Source organism: Macaca fascicularis, chromosome 13 (genome assembly GCF_037993035.2).
Source record: "Macaca fascicularis isolate 582-1 chromosome 13, T2T-MFA8v1.1".
Taxonomy (NCBI): Eukaryota; Metazoa; Chordata; class Mammalia; order Primates; family Cercopithecidae; genus Macaca; species Macaca fascicularis.
The window spans coordinates 115470077-115494874 of NC_088387.1; the positions used below are offsets into that span (position 1 = coordinate 115470077).

General features: G+C 38.0%; 1 long non-coding RNA gene across 2 annotated transcripts; it reads left to right on the forward strand.

Annotated features, from left to right (window-relative positions):
- Positions 1 to 8438: 8438 nt before the first annotated feature.
- LOC107127214 (uncharacterized) lies at positions 8439 to 17286 on the forward strand. Of its 2 annotated transcripts, none has more exons than XR_001484752.3 (3): positions 8439 to 8548; positions 9462 to 9740; positions 17160 to 17286. It is a non-coding gene; the product is annotated as an uncharacterized lncRNA (long non-coding RNA). The 2 variants fall into 2 exon arrangements; XR_001484753.3 differs by lacking the exon at positions 8439 to 8548 and adding an exon at positions 10667 to 10711 and having other exon boundaries at positions 9622 to 9740.
- The last annotated feature ends 7512 nt before the right edge of the window (positions 17287 to 24798 follow it).

Here is a 24798-nt window from a genome sequence, read left to right on the forward strand (position 1 = left end):
TCATCATTGGTATATAGGAGAGTTATTGACTTTTGTATATTAACCTTGCATCCTGCAACCTTGCTATAATTGCTTACTAGTTCCAGGAATTGCTTTGTTTAATCTTTCAGATTTTCTACAAAGACAATCATGTAATCTGCAAACAAAGACCGTTTCATTTCTTCCTTCCAAATATGTATATCTTTTTCTTTTCTTTTCTTACCTTATTGAATCAGTTAGGACTTCCAAAACAGTGTTGGAAAGCAGTGGAGAAGAAATATCCTTGCCTTCTTCCTGATTTTAGTGGAGAAGCTTCTTGGTTTTCACCATTAAGTATGATGTTAGGTGTAGGTTTTTTTGTAGATGTTAGAATTCAGTTTGTACCTCTTCTATGCTTGCTCCCTCTTATCAATCTTGTTCCTTTTTAGAAATGTATCTAAGTTTTTCTACTGTTCTAGTCCTCCTCTAGCATTTCATCCACCTGGGCTCGCTCCCAGGTTTTCCCTATGTCGTTAGTACAATGTAGCTTCAGTGTTCACCAAATGGAGCTATTTAGCACTCAAGCCTTGCTGGCTCTGCTGTCACTGAATTGATGAGCCTGAGTTCTGTTCTGAGCCACACTGTGAAGGATGAGACTGTGTTCCATCCAGCCCATGCACAGTGTACTTACTGGTGATGTACATTTTTTAAAAATGGTAATCCATTGTGGATAAATGGGTCCTCACTGCTTACCAGAATATTTAATTAAACCAATCACCCCCTTCCCAATCTATGGGAGATGAATGGAAAGTTTCTGTGCAGTGAAATCAAGTTCTCATTTATATGACCATCTGTCCCTGTGATAGAGTGCCCTGTGAAGTCTATACAACTTTGGTGTCGCTGCTTGTTTTTTTTCAAAGTACCATGAGCAGAAGCCTACGGGAGGAAAAAGTAAGCGGTAAAACCCTTCTGTTCTATTTGGTTTTCCTGTGTGTTAATCACAGAAAAGAAAAATTATTCTTAGGATCTGCATGGGTACCTAGAGAATTGGAGATTATAAAAAAGTTGAAAATAATTTTTTCAGCTTTTTCACAGCTGAGGCTAATATTCCACAGATTGTATCTACTGACATAAATTTACCAACTATACCTACCTTGACTTTAGAGATGTTGGGAACTCTTGGCTGTCTGGAAAAACCTTAAACCAGAGTTGTATCTACTGGATCTCAGTTCTTGAGCACTCTTCTCTTGAGTTTATTTTCTCAATAGTTTTCTTTTCCTTTTCGTTTTATTTATCTCTTTGTTTATTTATTTTTTGGGGGGTGGGCAGTCTCACTCTGTTGCTCAGGCTGGAGGGCAAGTGGCACGATCTCGGCTCACTGCAACCTCCTCCTCCTGGGTTTAAGCAATTCTCCTGCCTCAGCCTCCAGAGTAGCTGGGACTACAGGCGTGTGACACCACACCTGGTTAGTTGTTTTGTATTTTTGGTAAATGTAGACACAGGGTTTCACCATGTTGGCCAAGCTGGTCTAGAACTCCTGACCTCAGATGATGCACCTGCCTCAGCCTCCCAAAGAGCTGGGATTACAGGTGTGAGCCACCACACCCTGCCTTCTTTTTGTTTTAATTCATCATATATAGAGAGTCTATTTCTAAGGATATCTTCTTGCTGCATTAAAGTTTACAAGATGTTGCCATGGTTGCTTTCTCTCCCTTTCTCTCTCTCTCTCTCTTTCTCACACACACACACACGCGTGCACACACACACACACACGGGGTAGTGTAAAAATAATCTCTTAATCGTATGGGTGCTTTTTCTGATATGATGAATGAATTAACCATGTTTTGTATTTCAATCATCCCCAAGAGTACTCAGCTCTTGGGGGCTCTGTGGCCCCAGAATTGGTTTGGTTAATAGCCCAACAATTTTCTTGAATAGCTCCATGAAAAAGCCCTGGAAAAGGTCAAAAATTTTTTCCCTATTAACACTTCAAAAAAGCCAATTAATTGACTCAAAGTGCCTCAGGGAGGAGAATCTTGTTCTCAATTATAACAAGCTCTGTTTTGAATAGAAATTTAAATCCTCTTTCTATAGAAGCTTGAAGGTGAGGTAGCTCTCACAGATTCTTTTTTTCACAAGGCTGAAAATATAGATGAACTCAATGAGATTCATCTGTGCAGGCCAGAGTCTGGTGGCTCACAGAGAGGGCCACGGGAGACTGAACCAGGGACTTGTGAGAAAGAAAGTGGGAGAAGGGAAGAGAGAAAGTGAGAAGGGAGGAAGAGAAAAGAGAGAGAGAAACCAACCACCATCTGACAGTCAACCTTCTCCCAGCACCTTGCATACTATGATCTGCTTAACCATAAGCTGATCCCTGTGACACAAAGATTTAAGGCCCTTTGAAATGCATTCAGTGAACAGGAGAGGAGGATGTCTCTTGCATGTTATTGTACATCTTCCTGTTGGCAAGAGTGACCAGGCAACTCATTTGTGGCTTTATCGGCTTTTGTGCACCCAATAAATAGTATCCTACTTGAGACAACAAAAAACATTGATGAATCCCTACTTAATAAGGCCAGCTACTTGGGGAGAGGAGAAAAAGCCTAGCATTTAGCATTTATTTTTTCAAAAGGAGATTTTGCTTTCTCTTCTCATTGTTTTTGTGTTGAAAAACAGAGAAAAGCCACACAGCGAGTGCCCCACCCCCACTCCTTTCGTTCTGGGCTTTTGTGTTTGGGGATTGGTTGGGGAGAGACTTAAAGTGAGAAGATCACAGTTTGTCTTGGGGCAGGGAGGGGGTGCTGGAGGTTGGCGTTAACCCCGTGAATGCCAGACAACTGACGGTTAAGCTCAAGACAGGGATCCTTTCTTTAGGATAGAGCTAACGTAGAGAGAGAGTTGTGAAGAGAACCCACATGTTCTGTCCATAGTAATTTTTAAAAGTAAAAATAGTGGCATTTCTGTTTCTAAAGTCAATATTTTATGACTATATAAAACTCAGGGAAGAAAACAGAAACAAATTACGTAACAGAAAAAAAAAAAACAATTCCAGGATCAATGGCAAGTGTTAATTATGGTTGTTAGTGTAATTATCATGGATTATTTTTGGTAATATAACTTAGTGAACACTGTGCTAGGTGCTTTACCTAGTTAACCTACACTTCCTAAAACTGCCCTAGAATATAGGTATTATTTTCTCCATTTGACTGATGAAAAAATATTTTATATATGTAATCCTAATTTCCTTTTTGTGTGACTACTTAAGTACTTAGGTTATGTTTATGTGATCTTATTTTTATTCCACTTAACAAAGTGAGAAACTCCATAATTTCTCACACTACGTTTTTAAATGACTGCATAATCCTATATGTTATATGGTCATTTACATCTAAATGATGCCCTACCTGAGATGAATCTCATGCTTTATGTAGCCATTTCTTTGTGTTTAGATGTTTATGTAATGCAAAAGTTTTCTTTTGTAAATGAGATGGTATTTTGGATCTCTTTTGTGCATTGCTAATTATTCCTTTAAGCCAGGTTTCCAGAAGTTCCCCAGTCGTTGAGTGTTTCTGAGACTCTTGATGCATATGCCAAGTAGTTATGGAGAAAGACATAGCAGCTTACCTCTGTAGGCATCCTTGTGTGAAAAGAAGACCCAGGCACTCTCACCATCTTTGAACAGAAGCCTTTTGCTAAGGTGGTAGCTACATGTCCAAGCCTATTACATGGCATGCATTTTGCCTTCTGCAGCCCACTAAAGGTACATAAATACCATTAGCCAATTTGAAAAAAACAAAAACAAAAACATTGATGTCTAACTAGTTATTATTTCCTAGCAAGTGTTCTGCAAGTTGGGTATGTTGTTTCTGTAGTTTCACATTTTTTAAGTATTGTAATTTTTTTTTAAAAAAATTATATCCTTTAAGGTGAGCAGTAAATGTGTTTGCTATTTCCCCAAAAGGAAATTGAGGTATACACAATGCTTATTTGGTTTACTCAGTATCATCCTAAATGTATGCACTGATGTTTAGGAGTCTGCAGTTCACCTGCAAACCTCAGCGATCCAAGCTCCCCTGGATGACCATCACTGACCTAAAAAGAACAATGGCAGGTACATTTCCAAAATTATCTTCCTTGTTAAACAATCCACGTACGAACATGATGCTTCCGCAGGTCTGGAGTGATCTAGAAATCATGGGTGGAGTGAAAATATGCTTGTCCATGTTGGTAACATCAGGAAGCTTTTGGGAAGCCATGGTGGATCTTGGGAAGCCACTAAGGGGCTCTTTTCTATAGAATACAGCTTCCAGAAGAAGGAGTTGATATTTTTGTAAATAGGGTCTTAGAAGGCAAATGAAGGGAAAGACAAGGAAAACGGGCTTCCTCAGTAGCAGCTAGGTTGTCAGAAAAGATACCTTATGGCTGGTGTTTTAGTCTGACCTGGTTTGTATGCCTCACAAAACATCTGGGTATGTTGTTTTCTAGGACCTGTTTTGCTAATCCGGGACTGTTCTCCAGTACTAACTCTAAATAATCCCTTCTGTTAGAGTCCACTTTCTGGAACTTGTTGTGAGTATTGTGAATTGTTCTCCAACCTCTATTCTAGTTGTCTCATTTCCACTGAGACTAGTGCGGCAGCAAAAGCACTTGCTTGAGATTCTGTGTTCCAGTTTCAACTTTAGCAACTCATTTTTCCTTTTGGCCTCAGTTTTCAATGTTTCCCAAACTTGGTCAGTTGTGTGAGTTGGTTGTTAAAAGTTCCAGGTACCCTTCCTTGTTCTCAAGGCCTGTTTTCCAGGAAAATCTGAGTCATGATGCTGGGGAGGACACTTAAGTACATCAGTCAATCAGATGATTATTAAATTTAGGAAATAGGAGATCAACTAGATTAACTGGATTAAAATGCAGAATCCCAGGCCCAGTCCAGACCTACTGAACCCACATCTGCTCTTTAACAAGAGCCCCATGTGATGTGTAGACAGAAAACTTTGTGAAGCGCAGGGCTAGACCATCTCTAAGGTCATCTGCAGGTGAGAAACACAGCAATTCTGAGGTTTCCTTCAATTTTCTAATGTTATTTCCAGCTCTTTCTCCTCTCTTCATTCCTTGATATGCTGAGGAAAACTTTTTCTGTGATAGGCAGAGTAGGTGTCTTGTTCTGTGAATTTCTAATGTCTCTGCAAGGGCTTCATATGTTGAAAGAAGTTGGAACTGAGGGGGTTAAATGCAAAACACATTACCATAGGACAGCTGCCACAGCATCACATTCTAAAATCTGATAAATGAAAAATGGGCATGGTATCAAATTTAATCACATTTGTATTCAGATGTTGTTGAGAGCAGACACTGATTTATGAACTAGCAACAGACACCAGATTTCCTGCCTATGTTATATACATATGAATGGGTGGACGGATGGATAGATAAACAGACAGTGAAATTATGTTGCAAATTACATGGCACCAGACCTGTTTATAACCTAGATCTCATCAAACCAATATTAAAAACTACTACAGATATATATTTTTTTCCTGGGCAGTAGCTGGTTGTCTTACTTTTACCCTGAAAAACAGACTTCTTTCAAAGGATTCTCTTTCTTAATTTGTGCAGCATTGAAAATGCTTCCGCTTTGCTCGGTAAATAGGATTATCATATTTGTATACAGAAAAATGTTCTTTATGGGATGGAAAAGGATAAAGGGATGTTCAAATCATTGCTGCATTCTGTTGCACACCCTCCCACTCCCTCACAACTCCGTTATAATATCAACAGTGCAAGGGGCCGCTATACATATCAGGCACTCCACACCAAGATCTAGGCTTTTAGAGGAGCTGTGAGGGGCTGAGGTGGAAGAGAAGAACATTAACACGGATTAATAATAAAAAAGATAAGCAACTTTACTCTCAGTTAAGCAAAGCAGGGAGACCTAGGTTCAGCATTTCTTGATATTTACAGTTTTGAAGGCAAATCACTTGGCTGATGAGGCTCTCTATTTTGGGACAGATATTGCTTAATATCACTGGAGACATCTAGCCATCTTTGCATCTTTACCACGCCTTTTTCTTGTAGAGACTTCTTGTATTTGGCAAATTTAATCAAATTTTATTTATCTTTCAAAGTCACATAGGTACATTCACTCAATTTCAACCAATATTTCTCAAGACTGTGTTATGCTGTTCACAAGAGACACAGAAATAGATGAACCATGATTTCTCTTCTTTTTTTTCCTTTAACAAAAAAAAAGAAGAAGAAGCTTTATCTGTGGACAAGTCAGATAGACATAGATGATTTCAGTATAATTAGGAGGAATCCCTGAGCTCAGCCCACGGAGCTGGACTAGCTCAGAGGAGGAGTACCTGATTCACACTGGGAAGGTGTCGGCACAGGGTTCCTGGAAGGGGAAACACTGAATGGAATTCTGAAGGATGCGATACCTCTTACGTGTCTTTTAAGATACAGGATGGTGAGGCCGGGCGCGGTGGCTCACGCCTGTAATCCCAGCACTTTGGGAGGCCGAGGCGGGCGGATCACAAGGTCAGGAGATCGAGACCATGGTGAAACCCCGTCTCTACTAAAAATACAAAAAAAATTAGCCGGGCGCGGTTGTGGGCGCCTGTAGTCCCAGCTACTCGGGAGGCTGAGGCAGGAGAATGGCGTGAACCCGGGAGGCGGAGCTTGCAGTGAGCCGAGATCGCGCCACTGCACTCCAGCCTGGGCGACAGAGCGAGACTCCGTCTCAAAAAAAAAAAAAAAAAAAAAAAAAAAAAAAAAAAAAAAGATACAGGATGGTGGGTGTTCTTAACGGAGAAATAGGAGAAAAGGGCTTCCTGGTGTGAGAAACCATGGAGATTAGAAAGAGTGTGATAATCAGAGGACAGTTCACAGCTGTGGTATGACTGGGATAAAACCGTCCATCCTCCAGATGCCAAGAGGCAGGCACAACAGTCATTGTCCGGTAGGCTTCATTGCTTGGGGAAAAGACCACAATGGTCATCACCTGAACAAATGGACTGGGGAGACGTGGAAGTAAAAGAAAGGGAATGATGAAGAAGAAATATCAGAGACCCAGTAGCAATGGAACCTCAATTGGCACAGTGGATTTCAGAAGAAGGACCCAGATTTGAGTATTTTCAGCTCTAGGTGCTGAAGATGTTCATGATCAAATAGACATGGTAGTTGAGGGAAAGAGGGTTTTGGGAAGCCCTTCTCCTTGGAATTCTAGGTAAGTGATGATGCTATTTACTAAGAGAAGACATGCAGAAGAAGGAGCTTGTATTTTCTTTATTTTGATTTTATTTTGGTGGAATTGAGAAGACAATGTTTTATTACTGTGGAGGTGGAAATAATGTCAACTTAAACCTCCCCTCCCCTAGGGAGCTCTTCCTAACAATCTGGGCTGGAAAGAGTGTGCTCCTTTAGGAAACAGAGCATGTGGTCCTTTAGGAAACAGAGCTTGTATTACCCATTGAGAATCCATTATTACTTTGAATTTTTAGTTTTGTTTTCATGTGTTGCTTTATCTTCTTAATTAAATTATCTCTTCCAGGGAGAGGACGTCTTATTCTTGTTGGATCATGCACAGTGCCTGAAGCATTCTGTTGAGTGTAGAAAGTATTGGTGAATGTTTGTTAACTGATGTGTTGAATTTTTTTTTTCACCGAACACATTCCCAAGAAACAGCCAAACCCAGAGTTAGGAAACCATCTGGCAAGAACTGTTCACGAGAATGCTTCTTAGCCTCCACATCTTAAAGGTCTTAAAATAGCTAACATTTATCGTACATTTTACTATATGCCAGGTATTATGCTAAGCCCATTATATATGTTACCTCATGTAATTAATCTTCAAAACAATCTCGTGTCATAAACGCTACAAATACTTTGATTTTAAAACTGAGGAAAATGAGATTCAGGGAGATTGTCATTTTATTTGCAGTCAGTAAGTTGCAGATGTAAGATTCAAAACCAGACTTCACATCTACCGACTTCAATGACCCTGAAATTTGTTCACAGAGAACATTTAACATAACTGTCTTCATCATCTCCTTCTCTACCATTAAAATCTGTGGGTAAGTCTCTTGCTTTTCCAATCTTCATTGCTTTTCTAGTCTTTGAAATATTATACAAAGTCAAGAAATGCAAGAGACTTACTCATAGCTATCCGTCCAGAGCTAGAGTCAGAATTAGCATCTAGATCTTGAGATAGGGAACTTCTTACTCTACCGTGTTGGTTTTAAGACAAATCTGTTGAGGCAAACTTTTTGCTGGGCACTGCAGAAAGAAAGAAACCGAGGGTCTGCTATTTGTCTCCAGAGGCCTTACAAACTGGTAGAAGATGCATAACAGAAGAGCTTATGAAGTTAAAGATGACAGCATAGCAGCCCTGGTGAGATCCTTTTAGACATAACATGGTAGGAAGGACTGTTTGACAAAGTGAATGGCTGTCTTTCAGAAAATACAGGGAGGTGTGATGTACCCATCATCACAAGCAGATGGAATCCTTAGAGAGTCGGATTTCATCTATATATCACCTATTATATGTAGTTATTGATGGATAAATACTTCAACAACTAAAGGCACAAAGAGAGCAGGTGGGCATAGGAGTTGGTCAACATCTCACTGCTATTGTTTTTTCAAGCTGAAGCTAGAGAAGAAGATTCCTAAGATCCAGGAGGAAATGATCATAGTGAGTAAGAGGGTGCAAATTTGGAAGGTTGGACTTGATGACCTCTCCAGCGTTAAGTGTGAATGATTCTTTCCAGGGATTTGGCTTGTTGCCAGAGACCTTGGCCACCTACTATTTTGTTGCTTTGCTGATTAGCAAATTTTCTCGGAAACATTTCTCACATTCATGAGCCCCCTTCCTGGGGTAGGTGGACCCAGAAAATGTTTTCTCCCATTTTAGTTGGCCATGTGTTTGAAACTCAGATGGACCTAAGTCTTTCAGCATCATTGTCACTACTGTGTGTCTATCCATAAAAAGAAGGTGTAGGCTCACGCCTGTAATCCCAGAACTTTGGGAGGCCGAGGTGGGTGGATCACGAGGTCAGGAGTTCGAGACCAGCCTGGCCAACATGGCGAAATCCCGTATCTACTAAAAATATAAAAATTAGCCAGGAGTAGTGGTGCACGCCTGTAATCCCAGCTACTCGGGAGGCTGAGGCAGGAGAATCACTTGAACCTGGGATGCAGACGTTGCAGTGAGCCGAGATCACTGCACTCTAGTCTGGGTGACAGAGCAAGACTCCATCTCAAAAAATAAAAAAAAAGAAGGCTTAAGGCTCTCTGTAGTATCATGAAATTAGCCATTTGGGATTGCAAAAAGTTTCCTCTTTCAATTGGAGAGAAATAGTTTAGATTAGATGGTGGAGCCCCTACCACATCTCCCAAAATTTAAATTATAACATGAACAGTAATTTAGGTTTGATTTTAATATTTTGTCATTCTTAAACCGAATAAAAGCCACATCTTTCTAAAGACCCTCCTAATTTTTATTATGGACAGTTCACAAAGACATTATTGGTGATTCCATGTTGAGTCATGAAAAATCAACCTTGAGCCAAGCAGAGTGGAGAGTCATACTGGCCATTCCTGGGACCATCAAAAATGACAGGACTCACACAAAAGGCAAAACCTTTAAGAGGTGTTTTAAACATCATATGGGCCAAAGAGAAGCTGGATTTCCTACTGGAGTCAGCTGTAACACACGTGTGACAAAATTGGGCTGTGAGGACAAGGCAGTGAGCAGAGAGGACAGCAATCCTTATGGGATCAAGCTCTAAGGTGAGGTTGCAGGATCTGAAGGCCAGCTCCCCTGCTTAATCACTATGTGGCTTTCGGCAAGTCATTTCACTTCTGAATGATTCATATTGGAAGTAAAATATATGACTGGTTAAAATAGTTTCTAACTTTATTATGGGGATTAAATGGACCAATATACTCAAAGCTTTTCAGAAAGAGTCTGGTGCAAAGTAAGCACTTAGAAAAATGTTAGCTTTTATTATAATAGAAACTATTAATATAATAATTATTCCTGGGTGTAAAATTAGGGAAAATCATTAGAATAGAAAGGCAGAAAGAAACAAGAATCAGAAGAGGAACAAGAGAGATTTCAAGGAAGGGGAAAGGATGTTTGGGAGATACTACTTTTTCCCTAGATTGGTATCCAAGCTAGATTTTAAAATCTTGAGATAGGGCCTTGTCTTTTATGATGGGCAGGATTTCTTTGCTCTCAGCATTGATAAAATGAGGCATGATCAGTGGCTGGTTGAATGATGTATAGCTCCAGCTGAAATCAAGATCATTGTGTGCTGACCTCTGAACTTGGTAAGATTGCAATGATTACTCTTATTCCACGCAGAGGCTCCTTAGTGTCAAGCCATGGTTGTCCCTGTTTTGATGAGTATTCACCACCTGGTTGTGTGTGACCTGGCTTCTGGTTATAACCATACCAGCCTGCTTGACTTCCTATAGCATATTGCCATCAGACACTGCTCTCCCATATTCTGCAACATGAGAGAAGTTTTCACAATTGGGGCATGAGGGGCAGTGCTAGTGGCTACAACATTTTATCTCAAATCAGGGGTTCTGCAAACTGCCCCTGGTTAATTTACTCCAGAGTCTAATGTAAGAAGGTATCTGAGTAGCACACAGTTGCATATATAATTGCTTTCCAGCATTCTTTTATAATTTTCCTCAATATCATCCAGGTATCCTAGATACATTTGGAGAATTCACCTGAGCTACAGGATGTGGTAGGATTTGGTGAGCAGGTGGTGATTCTTACAGAACCCCTCACACGTTCATGCACAGAACTTCCCCAGCACACTCCCAGGTAGGACCACCTCCCTCTTCATTGTGCAAAGATTCACCACTGGTTCCAGCCTTCTCTGTGCACTTTGAAGATATGCATCAAGTTTTATTCATCTCTGATTTTCTAGCCTCTGCAGACTACCTGGTGTGCAAGAGGCTTCGTAAGTAATAAATAAAGAGAAAACATTAAAGCAACATTAAAGGAAGAGGGTTAACCAGACTACAGATTTGAGACCTCCATCTCACAGGGCCAACAGTCATGTTGATGTTTTCATGCTTTCTTGGATATAAAAGTCACATTACACTTTGCCTCTCAGTGACCGTGTACAAAGGTTCATTTATAATTAATAGACTAAGTCTTTAATAAAGCAAACCAAATGTCATCTTTCCTTTTTTCTGCAATATGAAGTCATTATTTCCACTGGATGAAAGCACTTTTGACCTATAAAGATAAAAAAAGTGAGATGTTAGGTGACTTCAGTGTATAAAAATACTGTTTCTTGTTACCAATAATATATACTCAACCATCATCTTCATCTTTATCATGGTCTCTGGGGGCAAACTGAATCTGAGTTAGCAGGGTTTAATGAAAGTTGTTCTGAACATCTGGGTCATTGTAGAGACACATATTGAAAATTGAGACACTTCATATGTCAACAGATATTCTAGAAGAAACCTATTTTCTCTCATTCATTTATGAGTCCAAGGAGAGGAACAGTTCTTTGTTCGTCTCTCCATCCATGATATCATGGTCCATGCCTGAACCTCACCTAATGCCTACTGTATGTTTTACCAATGTTGAAGGAGTACCAAGAAGCATTAACATCATGAGTCCCAAAACTCATATAATGCCCCCACCTGGCCTCTTTTTTTTTGAGTCCTGGGCTCCTTGGCCACTAGCTACAATATACTCTTCTCCAAGTCACTCCCCTTTGGAAGTCGTTGTTATTTCTAACAGTGGAGACTTTCACTAGATGGGAATTGAGGTCCTCTCAGCTTCATCTATAATGCTATGAATGCTATGAGTCTATCTGGACTGGTATATTAGGAATTTTGTGGTCTTCTGGGCAATGCACTTAATAGAGTTACTGTTAGACAAAAATTTCCCAATATGGTAAAATTTGATGGTCACAAAGATTTGAATACTGCTACGTATTTTCTTAAAGGAAGGTAGAAATAAAACCTACTTGTGAATCTATTGAAAAACTTAAAGTTCCTTGAACTATTTTGTTGTGCGAAAGCTTATCTATAAGTTCTAAGGAAGAAAGAAATTCAATTGAAATAAGACTTGTGTTTGGGGGAAAAAAGGAAAATTTTAGTTTTTTTCTTCTTCTGAACTTATACTAGAGATAACACAGGTGCAAAGAATGTTTTGTAGAATAAGAGACTCCTTGAGCTTACAGGATCTTTGAATATAACTCTCAACATTTTTTACTGTCTTGAGCTTTTTGAAGTGGATGAAGCCAAAATCCTTACTATGCATACATATCTCCCAGAACATTTTTTTCAGGATGTTAGGATCTTCCTGGACCTCTCAAATTAGTGATATTAATACTTATAGTCAAGATCCTGCATCTAGCTTTGCCAGTGACTGTAGTCACAGACAAATTACTTTCTCTGTTTGGTTTTTTTCATTTATAAAGCAAAATTATTGTATGAGATGATTCATTCACCCTCTCTAGGTAAAGTTTTCCATTTTTCTATTATTTAAGCTGAATATGCCGTGATTAGAGAATTCCCCTGCAGGATAATTGAACAAGAGAGCACAGAAAGCACATTGATGCTTCCCTACCATGCCCACCTCAACCGACTCTCCATTTCACTCAGTTACATTGCAGTTTATCATGGCTCAGTAACATGAGGAAAATATGGGGTAGTAAGATTTTATTAAAGTTATTATGAAGATTTGCCTCATTGGAGGCTTCAAGAAGTACCAGTAGGAATTAGAATGATACAAAGTAGAAAATGACTTGCTTAACTGTATGTATTTCTGAGAACTGGATGTAATAAATTTTGCATCTTCCTAGGAGACAGGAAAAATGTCTAATTCTGTGAAATTCAGGGTGTGGACCAGAAGGATAATTTGTTTTATGCATCCTGTGAGCACAAGTGATGTTGGAACTCAGCTAGAAATAAGAGTCTTTAGGGAATGGGGAAGTCCTATATGCATAAGTTTTGAAATTCAGATGGAAGAGTCTTATTTTAAAAAGACTTTGCATGAGCCAAATGTATAAAGTTGCAACTTTATTCAACTCAACCGGAGATCCTCTGAGATGAAGCCAGCAAACCCCATCCATGTGACCTTGGCTGGCTTTGAATGGCCCCATGCGGTCCATTGACCTTCTTCAGGAAAAGGAGCCACTGGAGACAGGAAAAGGAAGAGAATATTCCTCCAAACAATGAATACTTACATTTTCTCAGCTTTCTAGAGTAGGGTGGGATTCGAGGGGTAGAATTTCTCTGCTCATTTTTAAGGGCATTTTTTGGTTTGTTTTTAAGGAATCATTTTTTTCCCTTCTCCAATTTGAAAATAAATTAAAGCAAAACAAGGGAGGAGAGATGACAAGATTCTCATTCATTTGTTTACCCTTTATTCCCTCTATCAACTACTTTTTGACTATTTAGTGGGAAGCAAGAGAAATATAGTAGTAAATACAAAGCAGTGAGGAAAACTTATAATAACCTTATCCACTTGGATATCATGTAAGCCTGTAATCATTTAAATTAGCCAGTAGGGGAGAAACTTCTGAAAGAAGTGAGCTGTTCTTAGATTTGATGTAGAAGTAGGTGTCAGCTGCTGGATGAAGGAGAAGAAAGGGCATTCTAGTTGTGTAAATGGCCTGTATAAAGGCCAATGAGCAAGGAACAGCAAATATTGAAACAAAACTGGAGAGAATGGTGCATGGAGGTGATGAGACCAGAGTAGAGTCTGTCCACAAAGCCATGCGCTAGGATGGAGAGTATGCACGGGACACTCAAGCTAGGGTGTATGAGAGGAGACAGAAGAAGAAGAGGTCTCTGGTGAATTTACATCAGGGCTGAAACACGATTAGGTATGCTGTTTAGAAAGATCATTTATGCAACGGTTTCTCGGATATATTTGGCGATATGAGACTCAGAGGGAGGGGGCAAGCTAGAAGGCTGTGGCTGATAATGTGTGAGCCATATGACTAGGGCCTGGACTTGGGCGGTGGCAGTGACATTGTTGCAATAAATAGAGAAAGCAAGTCTCAGGGGATTTTAGGTAGTAGGAGGTAGGGCATAATAATGAAACATAATGGTGAAAGAAGAGTAGGCAGTGGCAGGCAATGCTCAGAAGTATTGATGGATACATGGCAAGTTCAGAAAAAATTCAATTGATGCTGACAGTGATAGATGCCTAACAGGAAGATGCATTAACATGGAGACAGAGAAACCTTAGTCTTCATCTATCACCACTTTAGGAGACATGAACCGTGTCCTGTATGTACGACTGCATTTCACTGTGGGAAGGCAAACACAACTGCTTTCCATGATGGGCATCTGGTCCTGGAGTCCTAGATTGAACAAAGGTTAGTTTTAGCTCCTAGACTATTGGCTTGGCCACCACACATTGAATCTCGTAAGTACAGTTATTATGTCTTGTTCATCCCTTTACATTCATGCTGGTCATGTTCTTGATATATCAGATCTATTCAATAAATGTTTACTTAATGAATACATTAAGTATGCTCTTAGACCTGCCGTGCTGAACCAGGGACCTATTGACTCCATTATTGCACTAGAGTATGGTTTGTCTATAAAACTTGAGATGTGTTTCAAAGTTATCTTTGAAAACTTGGTGACTCACCCTTATCTTCATGACTCATCTTCATCATCCCTGTCAGACCTTCATACAAATGAATAAAATTTGCTTTGAGAGCCAGCACTTTCTCTCCTATGCTCATGTTATCTTTTCCCATATCCCAAGTTTTATTCCTTCTTGAAGGCTCTATTATAGTAGTTTCTCCTGCTATACTTCATCCAGAGTCTTTGTCCTTCATTGCCATCTGTAGAGATGAATGATTGACCACATTTAAAAATGATACATTTTACTGACAACGTTGGGATTTTCACCAATGTCTATGCCCAAAATAGAAGACATGTCTTTCTCCTCTAGGCATCCACGACACTTAATACTATAGCCTCTGCTCCTTCCAAATGTTGAACTTCTCCAGGGCTGGAACTGAATCATGTTTATCACTTTAATCTTAAGGACTGGATAAATACATTCTTGCTGAATGAATAATTGAATTACAACCTGCAGCCAGCAGTTTGAGAGGTCGTGTTTTGAGATCTGTGACCTCCCCTGGTCTCCTAGAGTCATATTACCTTGTCTCTGTCTTCATCATTTCTATCATCTCTGTTTCTCTTTCTCATATAGATCTCTGAATATATATTTAAATTTTTATTATATTATTTAGTCAATTTATACTTATAAAATTTGGCCTAATGCGTATTTTCTCAACTATCTTCCTACACATCCGCCCTTGGATCATCTAAAAATAACGAATGTCCCTTTAACTTACGATGTGAAGAGGAGGGAGCACAGGGCCCAGAGTCAGGGGCCTGCATGGTTGTCCTGGCCTGGAATGTCTCAGCTGTGTGGCCTTGGGCAAGTCATTTGGATGACCGGTTATGGCAGTGGTGGTTGTGAAGGCAGTCGTGATGATGGGACTTAAATTTCTGTCTGACTCCCAAGATAATTTCCGGGATTTGATAGGGGAATAATTCCTGAATGAGAAAAGATATTTCTTGAACACTTCGGTGTCCCAGGACTTCCCCACCATGAGTTTATCTTAGCCCTGGGGCAACACCACGCCCAGATGTGAAATGCAAGCAAGTCTGGCACTGGGAGACGTCCAAATACTCTCGACTTCCGAGAATGTGGGTGTTTGGTGGCAGTAGAGTTTGTCTTTGGAACATGAGATTCTTTTAGGTCTCCTCCTGTCCTGACCCCTGTGAATCTGAAAGACTGTGGAGTTTATTTTCAGTCCTGGGGCTTCTAAGTCCTGCCGTCCTGGTCAGGCTCAAATTCCACAGAACAATGAATCCATTTTGCAGCGTAGGAAAAGACCCACATACCCGGCCTTCATTTCACTACGTGTGTTTCTGTTGGGATTGACCACAATCAGAATGTGCTGGACAAAGGGAGCCGGAGTCTTCCTGGCCTTTTATAAATGGTAGCGCAGCAGCTGCTCTTGGAAGGATCAACAACTTAACAATATCCAGCATGATAACTTTCAAAACCTCACGTGTGTGAGGAGCAGCGATGAGCGGGGAGGCAACAGATGTTAGTAGCCACAGCAGGAAGACCAGGTTGCAAGGGACAGGGGAATATGGTGGTGGTTGTGGAAGCCAGGACACCCTCACCCCTGGCTGCACAGCATCTCCATAGTGTGGGTGAAACCTGCAGAGGCGGGGCTCCTCTGCCGCAACAGCCCCAAGTCCTTCCCCTCTGTTCCTCCACATTCAGCCAAAGGATTTCTTGGGAAAAAATTCCACAGAGATAACCAGAGCAAAGTGTTAGTGGCAGAGGAATGCAATCAAGCTGTTCCTGTTCTCCTTCATTAAACAGTGCCTTACACTTGTTGGGACAATCCTCCAATAACAGACCTTTTGTAGCTAAAGCAATGAGAGAGATGAATGTATCTAGAGGCTCAAAGCGCCATTCATGGACGAAATGGAGCTTCCTTGCCTGGAAAGACCTGGTGTCCTTTTCATGTTTTCTTTAAGCTTCGCTGTGTGCATCTTAGCACCAATCTAACTTATTTAGCACCAGATCAGTCATGACATACCAATGCTGGGTGAAAATATACAAGATACTTAATATGTTATTTCCAAAGGAAAGGAGTTCACCAATATCTTTTGCTCCTTGCCCTCTGAACAAATATTTTATTGTTTTGTTTTTGCTTTCCTTTGTGTGGAGACTGGGGTCTTGCTATGTTGCCCAGGCTAGTCTCTAACTCCTGGGCTCAAGCTATCCTCCTGCTTCTGCCTCCTTAAGTGCTGGGATTATAGTCGTGAGCCACCCTGCACAGCCTGAACAAATATTTTCATTGAAGTCACGCACATTTCTGCAGATCTGATATATTTCCAGGATATCACTTAGTCATTTTTGGACTCAAAGCCAGAACCGCAAATTCAGTCGGAAGGAGCCCTGGATTCCCGGTCAGAATGCCAGAATTCTAGCTGTGTTTCTAATTTAGCCAGCAGTGTGACTTAGAGCAAAACATGTAACCTCTGGCAGATTTTAAGAACTAGATAATAGACTAGATAGTGTAAATGTCTTTTCAACTTTTAGAGTTTGTATGGCCCCATTAAAATTTGTGAAGTTTTATTGTTTGTCTATTTATTTGTTTTGTTTTTTAGAAAAGTTGCTAAAACTGCTGCGAGATTCTGGCTAAGAAAGTTTCATGAGTTTTACAGAAAAATGTGAATGGAAGACAGAACTAGATACAAATTTGAATGGTAATCTAAATAAAAGGCATTTTTCATTTTAATGCTTTATTAGTGTCATGGAGGGAATACAGGAAGAGAAAGCAAGCATTTAAATATATATAAAATTCAGATTTTTCAAAAATATGAACTATATTACTAATAGCAATCCTTGGAATTTTGGTGTGCTTATATTCATCATCCACGTCTAAAATAATCCCTATTCAATCAATAAAACTCCAAATTACCAATTTTAGTGTGAGTGAGTTTATTTTTATATAACTTTTTAAAAACCTGGGGATTTTTATCCTATGCACAACTGGTACAAATGGTGACTTGAAAATGTTTGTAGATGTTTTCATTATTTTGAAAAGGAAAAACAAAACAAAACAAAAAAACTGAGAGCTGAATTTAGTAAAGGAAGATGAAAATTTTCTCCCAAGAACTATAATCAGAGAAGAGATTTTGAACCAGTAGTTTTGGAAGAAATGAGGTGAAGAAGGCCAGAATCTGTGCACTTCTTTCTGGTTTTTGAGAAATGTGCCCATGGAAGTAATGTGATTTGGTACAAAGATATCACAGGCAGAAGAAGGCCATATCCCAGGAATAGGGTGGAAGTTTGAGAAATAACCCCCCAAGCTATGAAAAGTTTAAATCCTCACTTTGTAAGATCATTCTTACCATTTACAGCTGATTCTCTGCGTCTGTGGGATTATGGTAACAACTGGCATGTGTGATGAAGACATTAGAGAAATAGTTTTAAAACTATTGGTATTAGCTGGAGAACCAGTCAGATAACATATGAGTTAAAAACTATGTAAGTAGAGATATTGTTTACATCACCTCAAAACAAGGGGCAAAATGGGAATTGTGAAGAGAACTATTCTAAATAATTTTAATAAGCAAGACTATAAATGGAAATTAATAACATAATGCTCATCAATAATATTTTATTTAATTAGGTAATTAAATATAAATAAATAAATAAATATATATATTTTTTGTGTATATATATATATATATATATATATTTTTTTTTTTTTTTGAGACAGTCTTGCTCTGTCACCCAGGCCTGGAGTGCAGTGGAGCAATCTCAGCTCACTGCAGCCTCCGCCTCCTGGGTTCAAGTGATTCTCATGCCTCAGACTCCCGAGTAGCTGGGATTACAGGTGCGTGCCACCACACCTGGCTAATTTTTGTATTTTTAGTAGAGGTGAGATTTAGCCATTTTGGCCAGACTGCTCTTGAACTCCTGACCTCAGTTGATTGACCTGCCTTGGCCTCCCAAAGTGCTGGGATTACAGATGTGAGCCACAGTGCCAGGCTTATTTATTTTAGAGACAGGGTCTTGCCCCATCATCCAGGCTGCAGTGCAGTGGTGCAATCATAGCTCTCTGCAATCTCCAAATTCTGGGCTCAAGCAATCCCATCTGCTTCAGCCTCTCCAGCAGTTAGGACAATAGGCATGCACTACTAGGCAAAGCTAATTTTTTTTTCAATAGATACGGGATCTCACTATGTTGTTCAGGCTAATGTCAAACTCCTGGCCTCCCAAAGTGTTGAGCTAACAGATGTGCAAGCCACCACGCCCAGCCAATATTATTTTAAAAGTAATACAACTCCTCTGCTTTTATCTTTGTTTAGTACTACATCTTTATTGTTTCTGTAAACATAATAAAACATAATGGACTTATATAAGGTCACTCATACATTCTCCAACACTATTTTACAAAGAAAGTCTGCAAATTAATTTACTATGGAAATTTTGGCTAGACTAAATGAGGGACTGTTTCCATTCTGTCACCCTAAGGAGCATGGTTACTAACTGTAAGACCAGTAGATCTGCTATCTGACCAAGAGTCTCAAGAACAGTCATGATTTTATTTACGTATGTACTTAATTAGCTTGATTTCACCCTATTTTATTTTAACCAGTGTCATTAGGGAAAATGAGGTTAAAATTAAAGGCAATTTTTCTCTGAATACTTTTCTCTGAATAATTTTTGTATACAACTTTAATTGAATTATTTTTTTGCTGAAAATGGAATTAAAGTGTGTGACTTTTTATCATGAAAATGTCAAAAAGATTAAAGAATTCAGCATATATATTACTGGAGATTAGATAAAACTGTACAGGGAAACTTTTGTAAATAGCCTGAGTGAGAGAAGCAAAGGTGGCTCTTACAAACATCTGAAAGTAATAACTCAGACTCAAATATAAAAGTAAACAATAATACAGCCCTAGTGAGCCCCACCTCCCACTTTGGCTTGGAAATTGGTCCTCTAGGCTCTGTGCTTTATGAACCATTATCCTAAAACATATACTGTAAAAAGTAGTATCAGATTTAAATTCGCTACTATTAAAGCTATTGCCTGTTGTTAAAATGCTCCCAGCAGAAATTGGTAATATCCCTTTAAACTTGATTCAGTGAATACTGAGATTGCTGTGCTGATCTTCACTCAACAGTTTTCTAGCATTAAAACAAGTGTTTTGATAAACCTCTTAACAAATTATTACTTTCTAATCGATGCATGTTAAAATGGTGGAAATTCCTTTTTTGATCAATGAACGAAAGAATGACAATATGAGATCTTTTTAAAATTGACATTTTGTATGAATCTGTTCAGTCATTCAATGAGTTTTCTAATGGAAAAGTGCATTGGAAAGCCAATCACTGAAGTTAAGGAATTTGCGAACCCTGTGATAGGTGCCATGTAAAACACAAAGATGAATATGAATCTAAAGAGCTTACCACCTACCGGGAAAAATCAAATGCCAGTCAAACATCAAGGCCCTATAAAATTTTAAATTACATAATTTAATTGAGGTTGGACTTCTGGCTATTGCAGAGTAATAAGATAGGCAAACCCTCTCCCCCAAAAGCAAGTGGGAACTAAATCAATTGTCAAAAACAATCATTTCAGAGCTCTGGAAATTTTCTAAATCAAAGTAACACATTCAGAAATGTTTATTTATGAAAAACTGCTGTAACTTTGGGTAAGATAAACCATATGATGTTCTACAAAAAAATTATAAATAAATTTGAAAGAATTGGAATCATGCAAAGTATGTTCTCTAAACAAAACGGAATACATTTGAAATCAACAAGAGAAAAAAAATTGGGGAATTTCCAAAGTTTTGGAAATAACACAACTCATTTCTAAGTAAGAAAAAGATAAATGAAGATACCAAAGAGACAATTAGAAATGAATTTTAACTGAATGAAACTAAAACAACATAAAATTATGGTTTGTAGCTGAAGCAATGTTCAGAAGAATATTTATAGCTTTACACACACACACACACATACACACACAAAGAAAGGTCTCAGATAAATAATCTAAGCTCTATATTAAGAAACTAGAAATGGAAGAACAAATTATATCCAAACATTGTATCAAGAATATTTAATAAAGGAACAGAGTGAAAATAAAATAGAACACAAAATAGAGAAAATTAATAAAACCAAGCATTGACTTTGAAAAATATTTTTTAAAATGATAAAACTTTAGCTAGACTGACTATGCAAAAAAGGAATATTTTAGTCAGTTTAAACTGCTACAACATGGTACTATAGACTGGTTGGCTTTAAAACAGGAGCATATTTCTCACAGTTGTGGAGGCTGCAAGTCCACTATCAGAGTCCCAGCAGGTGCTGTGAGAACTCTCTTCTGGGTTGAAGACGGCCAACTTCTCCCCATATTCGCTGGTGAAATGAGAGCTACACACTTCTCTGCCCTCTTCTTATAAGGGCACTTACTCCATTTATGAGGGCTCTACCCTCATGGCCTAATTATCTTTCAAAGATCCTACTTCTAAATACCATCGCGCTGAGGATGAGATTTCAACAAGGGAACTTTAGGGGAACACCGACATTCAGTCGATAACAGAGAGGATATCAACTTACCACCTTCAGGGATGAAAGAAAGGTCATCATTACACATACCGTAAAATATGTGAAGAAAATGTTGAGACACCTTTTTGACAAAAATATGACAACATATATTAAATGGAAAAAAATTCCTAGAAAACCATCAAGTACTGAAACTGACTCAAGAACTGATTTATAGAAAATATGAATAGACCTATCGGAAGTAAATATATTGACTCTTTAATGTAAAAATCTCTTTGGAAAGAGAAGACCGGGTGTAAATGGCTTTACTGGTGAATTCTACCAAATATTTAAAGAGTAAATATAAATACCAATCATACTCAAACTATTCCAGAAAATAGAGAAGGAGAAAACATTTCCAACTCACTTTGTAAGGTCAGTATAACTCTGATACAAAATCCCCACAAAGACACTAAAAAAAATAAAAAATAATATACATCGATATCCCTCCTGAACATAAATGTAAAAATCCTCAAAAAATTAGCAATCTAATTTCAGCAGTATGTAAAAATGATTATAATTGAAGACCAAGTGAGATTTACCTCAGAAATACAAAGTTAGTTTAACATATAAAAGCTAATCAATGTAATACAAGTATTGATAGAATAAAGGGGGGGCACAATACATAATTATCTCAATAGATTCAGAAAACATTTGACAAAAGGTAGCACTTATTTATGATAAAACCTTTTTTTTAAATGTGGAATAGAAGCTAATGTTCTCTAAGTGGTACAGGGATATGGGAAAAACCTCTAGCTAATATCTCTCTTTACAGTGAAAGATTGAGTGCTTTCCACATAACATAAGGAATGCAGTGAATATTTCTTTTTTCACTACTCCTATTCAAGTTTTTACTAAGTTTCTAATAAAGGCACAAATTAAAGGAATCCAAATTGGAAAGGAAGAAAATTGGTTTTGCTTACAGACATGATAATACATGCAGAAAATCTTAAAGAATATACATTTTTAAAAGCTACCAGAACAAATAAATCATTTACTAATTTCATATGATACAAAATCAATATACTGTATTTATTTGTGGATGACTTGATAATGTTTGTAGAAAATTCTAAAGAATATCTTAGGCCGGGCGCGGTGGCTCATGCCTGTAATCACAGCACTTTGGGAGGCCGAGGTGGGCAGATCACAAGGTCAGGAGATCGAGACCATCCTGGCTAACAGGGTGAAACCCCATCTCTACTAAAAATACACACACACACACACACACACACACACACACACAAATTAGCTGGGCGTGGTGGCGGGCGCCTGTAGTCCCAGCTACTCGGGAGGCTGAGGCAGGAGAATGGCGTGAACCCGAGAGGCAGAGCCTGCAGTGAGCTGAGATCGCGCCACTGCACTCCAGCCTGGGCAACAGAGAGCGAGCGAGACTCTGTCTCAAAACAAACAAACGAACAAACAAACAAACAAAATCTTAAAAACCCTACTAGAACAAATAGATGAGTTCAGAAATTTCACAGGATGCAAAATCAACAACAACAAAAAATATTATTTCTACATACTAACAACAAATAAAGAAATGAATTCTACTTAAACAATAACACAAATAATAAAATACTAAGAATTAATTTAATAAAATAAGAGTTTTGCTGAAAACTACAAAATATTGCTAAGAAAAATCGAGAAGATGTAAATAAGGACTCAATAATTTTAGGATAGAAAATTTCCTTTAATTGATCTATAGATTCAAGGCAATCCCTGGCACAATCCTAGCAGGCTTTTTATGTCACCCACACTAAAGTGCAGTGTTTATTCACAGGTGCAATTATAGTGCACCACAGCTTTGAATTTCTGTGCTCAACTGATCCTACTGCTTCAACCTTCCCAGTAGCTGAGACTACAGGTATATCTGGCCTAGCAGAATTTTTATGGAAAAACTGACAGAGTAATGTTATAATTTATGTAAAAATGCAAATTAGTATGAATTAAAAATTTGAAAAAAAATTAGGGAAGTTGCACTCCCAAATTTTTAAATTTAATATCAAGCTACAGCATCAAGAAACACTGTGGTACTGGTTTAAGGATAGACATATATCCAAGGAATACAATAGGGAGGCTGGAAATAAGGTATCAAGGAAATCTAATTTGAAAAAGAATCATGCTTTCAACATATGATGCTGGACAATGAGATGTCTTAATAAAAAATATAATCTTAGATCCTTAACTCACACCATATACAAGTATTATCTCAAAATGTGTCATATTTCTAAATGCTAAAACTAAAAATATAGAGTGTCTAGAAGAAAATAAAGAATGAAATCTTTGCAATTTTGGATAAAACAAACATGTCTTAGATATGATATTAAAACCAGCATTCATTAAACAAAAACTTGGTAAACGAATTTGATAAAAGTTTTGCAACTAACATGACCTTAAAATAAAAATTCATGGCACAGACAAGGAGAAAATATTTGCAAACCAAATATCTGATAAAAGACTTATATTCAGAATGTAACTCAACAATATGAAGTCAAGCAACTGAAGTAAAAAATAGGAAAGATTTTAATAAATATTTCATATCCCCTCTATATACATACTTATACATATTTAATATATACTTATGTATATAAACATGTATATATAAATATACACATATGATTACTAAGCACATGAAAATGCATTAGACTGCACTGTCATTAAAGAAGTGCTAATGAAAATCACGATGGTCTTTATTAGAGACCTACTAGAATGCTATACTAAAAAACCGGATACTAACAGTTGAAGTGAATATAGAACAGTAGAATACTAAAAAATGCTAGACAGAAGGTAAAAGGGTCCAGAAACTTTGGTAAATTATTTATATATTAATATTTCTTAAAAAGTTAAACACATAATATATGACTCAGTAATTACAGTCCTAAATATCTGCCCAAGAGAAATAAATACAGGTGCACAGAATGACATAGAAGCATTATTCTTCCTAACTCCAAACTAGAAATAATGCAATTGTCTGTCAACTGATGAATGGATAAACACATGTGACCTGTATGTACATGAAATACAGAATACAGTCCAGGAATAAACATAAATGAACTACTCATATCTACTGCAACACAAATAGACCTCAAAAATATTATACTAAGTGAATGAAGTCAGATTTAAAAGACTACATAATGTGATCTCATTATATGAAATTTCTAAAAAAGCAACTCTAAAAGCAGAAAGCAGATCAGTGATTTGGTAATGTAGGTGGGAGCTGACAGTACGAGGCAATTTTGGAGAGTATTGGAAATGTTCTAAAAATGCCCAGTGGTGATGGCTGCAGAAACCCATTAAATTATTAAAAATCAGTAAAAATTAAATATGTAGTTTCATATAATCATGCTTTGACACATTTTATACAGAAACATCCTTCTACTCACCTGTGTTTCCCTCATTAACTCTTATTCACCCTTCAGAATGAATCTCAATTTTTACATAATTTTCTAAGGTTTCCCAGACATTTCAGAGTTACTTGGTAATATCTATCTTTCTGTACCATGTTCATTTTATATACATATTTGACTCCCTCATTAGACGAGGGGCTATTGAGGAAAGATTCCTGGATATCTTATTTATCACAGCATTCTTGGTGTCTGACATATTGTTGGCATTTAAAGATATACTACATAAATCAGACTATGATAGCTACAGAAATTCAGGTTAAATTAAAAACGAACT